An 8,185-nucleotide genomic window follows, 5' to 3' on the forward strand; every position below is an offset into this window, starting at 1 on the left:
CATAAGCATAACTCCAAGAATGAGTCACACAGTAGAGTAGGTAAGTGGAGGGGAGGAAAGGGCTAAGAATAGAACACTGGGGAATGTTTAAGGGGCAGGGAAAGGTAAGTCAAAGGGGGAGGGAAATAGAGATAAAGAGAGGGAGGGAGGGGAATGGGAAGGAGAGAGAAAGAATGCACCCAACCTTTCAAAAGATGAGTGGTTAACAGTGTCACAAACCTGCAGACTGGAAAGTACAGATTGCATTTGGGTGCCTTGGCAAGGATTGTTCCTGTCCCAGAGAGAGTGGTGGAAAATTATAGGATGGAAAGAACATAAAGTTGATTCGCAGCTATCCCTTCACCCATGTCAACAGGGCTAATACAATAGGGATTACTCAGGGTATGTTAGAAGTCTACCTACCACACATAACAAAGCAGGGATGTAGCAGGAGAAACTAATGCCTTGACCAATCTCTCTTCCCATCCTCTGATCAACCACCATTGTCTGCCATTGACCAAATTCAACCAGAGGCTAGAGGGCAAGGAAGTCCAGGTGAAACAGCCCACAAAGGTCATCCTTCCAGACCAGGGCAGAGATCGTCAGTGAATGGATCTGAGACAGAAAGGGGAGGGAAGTAGGATGGACAGAGAATTACCAGCACATGATAAAAGACAGATGGGCAAACTGACAGTCATCATCGAGGTCAAACACCCTAGAAGACATGTCCCTCACCCAGATACATGGGATGCATCTCTTTTCTTTAATATACGAATCCAATTCTTTCCCAGCCCCTACAATTTGAGGTAACATTGGAATGGCCCTGTTATAAAGTTATGAAATTTTTCTATAGAACAAGTGTCCCTGCCTTACACCTCCACCCCCCCATTTATGTCAATACCTGCCTTTTTAATGTCTGGAACAAAGAGGGGGATTAGGAAAGAAAAGAGAATGAGCAGTGACATTTGGAAAGACCTTGCTCTGTGACAGCTCTAATGTTGATGTCAGAGTTCTAATTTCCTCTTAGAAAAAACTTACACAAATATCATAGGTTGCTTCTGTTGGCTTTTTTAATGTGCTCAGGTAGACTGTTCGGGCTCTTGAGTCAGAGCTTCTCCTTCTCTAGTGTACACATGGACACAAACATATGCAAACACACCCTATTGCACTTTCTCCTGTCCCTCAGCCCTCCCCATCACCTTCAAGCCTCCTCAGTTAGGCAGTCAATTGCCATGTCCTGTCCCTATGTTAATTTAATGCATTCCTCTTCTTCACCTACTGACCACCATTAGATACCGATAAATTTCAAATATCAAACCACACAGGGAGTTACTGGGGGCCCAATTACTTTAACCCAGGTCCCACACCCCATGTGTGGAGCAGATCAGCTGCCTGAATGTGATGGTTATCTTACTGGAGGTTAAGGATGGGTGAAATGGTTGAAAGAACTCACTCCTCATGCCAGTAATGTCCCAGCTCTATCTCCTAAGGAGATTAATGCTCTGAGCCCGGCAATGCCAAACGCCCTCCTACCCCCTCGTCCACACCGGTCTGCAGAACAGCTGTGAGGCAGAGAAGCCTGCAGGAGCACCCAGGGCCTGGTGAGAACAAGCACCAGACTAAGGGAAAATCACAAGTTGGTATCCAGCACCCTATTCTCCACCTGTCAGTTCCTCAAGTGGCTCTTGTTTCTCCTCAGCCCCGTTCGATTTAGCTCCCTACTGGAAGGGAGAGCCAAAGTCCAACTTCAGTGAACGACCAGCTTCCTTTAACCATGAGATCCTCTCAGAAATGTGGGATCCCATTGCTTGGACCTGAGCATAGAGACTGACAGGGGCCCATGTGGGGCTGGGGGAGTTCTTCCTATGGGATTAAGTGCAAGAACAGAGGACAACTCTAGAGAAGGCACCAGTGCTTTCAAAGCCATGTTCTCATGATGATAAAGGAGCCATGAACTCAGTCCCCACGTGTGTTCTGAGTGTGGGGACTGAGCTCAATTAGCCTGGAGAAACCTTCAAGCCCCTGCACTGAGTCCAGAGGAGATCTAGCCAAGAGGTGGGCAATGTGGTCTCCCAAGCCCCCAGCCTCCTCCAGGAGAGATGCCAGGACTAAGAGTCCTACCAGTACCCTCAACAGACACATTTAAAAATCTCCCCGAACCAAACCTGCTGCTTCCAGTCCCTGAGATCCCAGAGATGTGAACCCAGAGGTCAGGTGGGGTGGAGAAGGAAAGAGAAGGTTGGTGCCAGGTATCTGCCAGCCCCAGCTCATCCTTGTCGATTTAGCAGGTGACAATCTGGGGATGAAGGGGAGGAGGAGGAGGAGGAAGTCACACCCCTCCTAGTTTGTTTCCCATTGGCTCTTGGTGTCCTTAAAAGGGCCCAGAAGTCCCAGCACTGTATTTGGGACCCTCTGAGGATTCTGTGGTGATACTCACTCCTGAGCATCAACCATGAGATTCACAACTCTTCTCCTTCTGGCAGCTCTGGCTGGGGCCCTGGTCGTTGCCCGTGAGTATGGCCCTCCCCCTGCACCCACCAAAGCCCTCACAATCCAGGGAAGCCTTAGCTCCTGCCTTTATTCCTCCTTTTCTCTCCCAGTGCTGTGCTGGCTTCTCTTCCCTCTTCAAGTGACTCCTGCCCTCCGCCCCCAATTCTCCACATGTGGTCTATTTACCTCACTGCTAGGGCTAGAGGGAGGGCAGAAAACCTCTGGCCATCTCCTCACACATCCTCCTTCACCCCCTATAATGGTCACACTGGCCTGATTGCAGGGCCTCTGGGCCACTGAATATAGCTGAGCAGGTTGTCCCATGCACAAGGGTACTAGGCAGAGAAGGTGATGGAGAGCATGTTCCACTTGCCGAGCAGCGTATCCTGCCCATGGCTATCTCTCAGGATGCCTTTTCCAATTGCACAAAAGCACTATTTGGGCCAGGAAAACCCTGCCACTCCTCAAAATTTGGGACCTTCCTTCTTGCTCTACCTTCTGTGTGTCCCCTTCCCCAGCCAACTCTAAATGTCATCTAACCAGGTGCTTTCTCATCTGTGAGATCTCAATTTAGGTATGAATTCTTCAAGAAAGTCTTCCTCAAAAAAAATGTATGAAGGATCAATTAGACCTCTTTTGCCCATATTGCACCATCTCACCTGGAACTAAATAATTACGTTAGAATGTTAGCTCTGTCGGGGCGGGGTCTTATCTACCTTCTTCATCGTAGAACCCCCTTCACTTAGCAGAGAGTTTTGCATAAACGTTGAGTTGAAATATTACGGGGAATTAGAGCTGGAGTCCTATCCCATGAACCACATGAGTGTGACCCAGTGGCCACTGCACCAACCTCCACCACCACAGGCCATGGCTGGCTCCCTGACACTAGCTTAGGACACCTCACAAGCCAGAGGCACAGGAGGAGGGCAGTTTTCAGAGGAATATCCACTTTTCTGATGAGACCCTGCTTCAAAAACTGCAGAAGGAGTTAAACATCAGGAAGAATGCTCTGATGGACCCACTGGTGTGGCAGAAGGACCTGTTCAGCCAACAGTGAAATCTGCCCCGCTGTGTCCACAATCATTCCTGAGAGCTCAGAATTGGGAATGCGAGGGAGGGTGGCTCTAGTGTGCATCAGGTTCAGTCCTCATAGTTGTCTCTCTTCTCGGTTACAGAAGATGTCGACGCTGGTCCTGCACAATCTGCGGAGGACCCTGCGAGCTGTGAGTTCTCTCCCTCTGGTCCCTGCCCTGGGGAGGGTCGAACAGCTGGGATGTCAGTGGAGGCTGGGGGAGGAATTCAGGGAGAGGGGACTGGGTCCTGATCTTGGTGGTAATAGAAGAGCATGGGTTGGGGTGGGACAGGTGTAGGGAAGAAACAGGAGAACTCATACAGGCAAGGTTAATGGGGAAAAGGCTTTTGTGAATAAAAGGGAGAAAACGATAAGGTAAAATAATAAGGGCAATGTCCCATGCAGTATGCAGACCTTTACCTGTAAACAGCTTTCGTGACTCCCAGCTCCTTTGCAAGGTGCCCACTGTCTGGCCTCAGACCCCATTTCCAACTCTCTTTCCCATGCCTCTCCCTCATGTACCACCCATATCTGCTAAATTTCACTTCTTTGCATTCTGCCCACCTGCCCCACACATGCCTTCCCCAGAGCTCTTGCTGACTCACTTCCTGCCCCCAAGGAAGCCCCTTTAGAACAACATCCCTGCCAAAATCCTGCATTCAACACCCAGCTTCTCTCTCCCATGCTCCCTGATTGCCCCCACACTCCTCTCCCAATTCCTCCCCAACCATGCCCAGAACAAGTGCCCAGCCTGCCCATCTCCCAAGAGGCTCTGTCTTAGTCCATTCGGGCGGGCTGTTACAACAAGCAACCATAGACTGGCCTACACAGCAGGAAGGTATTTCCCATGGTCTTGGAGGCTACACGTCTGAGACCAGGGTGTGTGCATGGTCAGGTTCTGGTGAGGACCCTCTTCCAGGTTGAAGGCTGCCAACTTTTCATCGTATCCTCACAGAGTGGAAAGAAGGGGAGAGAGCTCTCTGTGGTCCCTTCCACAAGGGCACTAATGTCATTCATGAGGGCTTCACCTCATGACCTAATTACCTCCCCAAGGCCCCACCTCCTGATACCATTCTGTTGGAAGTTAAGATTTCACCAGATACATTGGGGCAGGGTGGGGGGTGGGGTGTAAGAGACAAACACACTCGTCTATAATGAGCACATAGTGTGTAGAAATCCCATTTCTCTCTTACGAGGGAGAGTTTATGCCATATCATTTCTGTATCCTGGCACCCAGCACATATTAGGTATCTGAGGCTCTGCCACCCATTCCTAAGGAAAAAAAAAAAAAACACTTGACTTTGCTAAAATCAACAAATCTGTGTGTTTGTAACTCCAGTGCAATCTGATGCACCCCAAGAGACAACCATAGCAGCCCAGACTTCGGCGGCAGCCCAGGAGCCAACCACCAAGCAAAGAAAAAATCTGGGTAAGTCTCTGTCTCTGTAACAGATACAACCCAAAGCCACCTCTGGCAGCAGGTCTACATGATGCCTCTGTGCACAAAGACAAGCCCAGAAGAAGCAGACATTCATTCATTCACCTGAACACAACGCACAAATGAGGTGAACACTGCACCCAAACACAGAGTCTCTACAATAGTAGATTTTGCTGCCTGCACTATACATGGTTTCTCTCCTGGCCCACTCACTTTCCTATGAGACAGAAGCTGGGCCCCTCAGCAAAACTTCTGCACTTTAGGAATTTATACAAGGATAATGGGGGAAGAGAGGAAGAGGTGGGAACTCTCTTTAAATGACATGGCTTTTCTGCTGATGTGATTCTTCTGCTCCAAAATTAGAATCCGTGATAGAGAAAGGTAGATCGGACATAAAAGATGTCATTGCAAGAGAAAAAAAAAAGGTGGAGGAAAGAATTCAAAAGGCTAAAGGTAAAGCCTTTTGGGAACAGGAGTGCTCACCAGCCACCAGCCACGAGCCAACTGGGGAGGTGGGAAAGACCATGCCCTCACCACCACCCTACACAGGAGATCTGGGACTACCTCAGCCCCTCTCCATAGAAATTTCCTTCATTTGTGCCTTCAAATGGCTCAAATTTCTCATCCACATTCAAAATGCATGGTTGTCTGATACCAGATGCCCCTGGGGTCCTACCCCCAACCTTCCACTGCAGAGCCTGCTTGCTCATTTCTCTTCCTCTCACTCCTGCCCAGGTTGGGGGATAGGGCTCATCCTTTGGCCTCCTGTGAATCTAACCTCCCTCCCTCTGACTTCTGGGTCAGGCCCTCAGGGGTGCAGTGAGGTTGGAAAGAAGACTGAGTTGAGGGTGGAATGTGTGGGTGGTGCTTTCGGCCCTTCAAGCCTCATTCCCATCTCTGCTTTCTTCCAGATGATCTGAAGGAGAGGTTGGGTCCAATCAGATCTATCATTTGAGAAGCTGTAAAGAATGGGATCTGGGAACTTAACGCCTTAATCATGTGTACGGCTCAGAGCAATTAAATTGAAAGCATTCAACTTGTTGTGTGCCTGTGTTCTGTAGGGTGGGCCTGAGGGGGAGGGAGAAAAGCCCTGCCTGGAGCCCATACCCTGAGCCGGGCACAGCCCACTTTCAGGACACTGCCTCTAACAAGCCCTTTTAGTCACACTGAGCCACAGCCACATGTGCTGGGCCTCCTGCTCCAAATGCCACTCAGTTCGGTCTGCCTCCTCCTTCTTCACACAGGGCTCCTAGTGACATTTGAGCAGTTCCAAAAATTAAATCAACCTCCAAAGAGCCAGGATTTGTCATCCTGAAAAGAGTCAAATCCTGAGTTATTGCTACAAAAGCCACTTTCTTGTGGCATTAGTAAAAACTGCATCCCACCTGCCTTCCACTCACAATTTCCACACGGGGCCAGTTGATTTACTGAGCCTGGCTGGTGTGGATCAGTGGGTTGGTCATCGTCCTGTGCACTGATGCGGGTGTGCAGGAGGCAGCCAACTGATGTGTCACTTTCACATTAATGTTTCTCCCTCCCCCTTCCTCTCTCTTTTTAAATCAACAAAAAAGTTGAGATAGAGAGAGAGAGAGAGAAATTGGGACACAGACATACACAGAGGGAAGATTATGTAAGGACACACAAGGATAGATGACCATGTGACCAAGGAGGCAGGGACTGGTGTGATGCCAACAACAGGAACAAGAAGAGGTAGAGAAGGGTTCTTCCCTACAGGTTTCGGAAACAGCACGGCCCTGTTGACACGTTGATTTTGAACTTTTAGCCTTCAAAGCTAAGCGACAATAAATTTATGTTGTTTTGAGTCATCCAGATTATGGTAGGAAACTAACACACACCCCTATGCCCATATTCAACATTTCAGCTGGCTACTGGTTCTTCTTATAACTGGAAGGTCACAGCCTTTGGCCACCATCACCCATTTCCCGCACCTCCTAAGCCCTGGCATCCGCCAATCTACTTTGTTTCCATGAGTTTGGGGTTTTTTAGATTCCACATATAAATGAGATCATAAAGTATTTGTCTTACTCTGAAGTATTTCTCTTAGCACAATATCCTCCAGCTCTACCCATGTTGTTGCAAATAGCAGAATTCCCCTTTTTCTCGTGGCTGAATAATAGTCCATTATATTGATATATATATGTCTTTAAGTTTTTACTGCACAGATCTCTTTGGTTAAATTTATTTCTCAGTATTTAATTTTATTTCAGTATGTTTTTTAATTTATCTTTATTATTGAAAGTATTACATCACTTCCACCCACCTCTCCATTCTCATCCTGTGAAATTAATGTGCTACCTCTTTACCAGATATATAACTCTTCAGAACCAAGTTTATATGTGATCCATCTCAATATCCTGATACTCAATGGATAATAAATAGATGCTTACTTCACAAATGGCTTGTGTATTTAAAGATGGAGATTCATGTAGGCACCATCCACTCAGGCCCATACCTGCGCACAACACTTCTCCCATCTTCCCCACTGACAGTACCCAGCCAGGCTCTGGTGATATCTGCCTTCCAGCACTCCAACACACCCAAGTCCTCCCCCTTCCAAGGCAAGAAAACTTTAACCATCTCACACCCAAATCTCTGTGCTTTGGAAGGTACAGTGACCATGACAAAGCCTGATAAAGGGGAAGCAGTTTCCCAGATACTGTTTCAGAGAAGAACCCAGGCCCAGTGAAATCTTTCATCTCTACAGACAACGGCAGCAGTTCAAAGGCCCTAGCAGACCAACAAGGAAAAAAGGCATAGGCAGCTTCCCCTTGTGGATGTTACTTTAACACATTATCTTTGTTGGGGTGTGGGGAGCAGAAGGTGTTCCTTCTGACACAAACCACTCAGGACACATACAAACGTATCCGTGTCCAGCTAAAAAGCCAAGCATAGCTTTCCACCCCCCTTCCCACCTCCAATTTCATGAAATGACAAGAAATAATAAACAATTTTAAAAGGATTATTTCTGGGTTTGCAATTGTTTTCCTAAGTTCTAAGTTTATGGAGGTTTGATGTTCAGCTATGAGTGATATTCTAAATCATTGATTTTCAACTGGCATGCCACAAGAATTTTTAAAAAATGCGATACCTGACTATTTAGTCAGGAGCACTAACCTCTTTTCCCTTAAATTGTCAAATAAAAAAAAAATAACAATGGCCAACACAACAACAGCCATCCAGTGTGA

The 8,185-nt window shown here is 47.6% G+C and overlaps 1 long non-coding RNA gene across 2 annotated transcripts; it reads left to right on the forward strand.

Moving 5' to 3' along the window:
* Window positions 1–3,644: 3,644 nt before the first annotated feature.
* Window positions 3,645–6,015, forward strand: LOC106695881. 2 transcript variants are annotated; one of them, XR_001346864.2, is made up of 4 exons: window positions 3,645–3,692; window positions 4,881–4,970; window positions 5,343–5,432; window positions 5,891–6,015. It is a non-coding gene; the product is annotated as an uncharacterized LOC106695881 (long non-coding RNA). The 2 variants fall into 2 exon arrangements; XR_001346865.2 differs by lacking the exons at window positions 3,645–3,692; window positions 4,881–4,970 and adding an exon at window positions 5,007–5,106.
* Window positions 6,016–8,185: the final 2,170 nt, after the last annotated feature.

The sequence above is a fragment of the Myotis lucifugus genome, unplaced genomic scaffold (assembly GCF_000147115.1).
Source record: "Myotis lucifugus unplaced genomic scaffold, Myoluc2.0 scaffold_4164, whole genome shotgun sequence".
Taxonomy (NCBI): Eukaryota; Metazoa; Chordata; class Mammalia; order Chiroptera; family Vespertilionidae; genus Myotis; species Myotis lucifugus.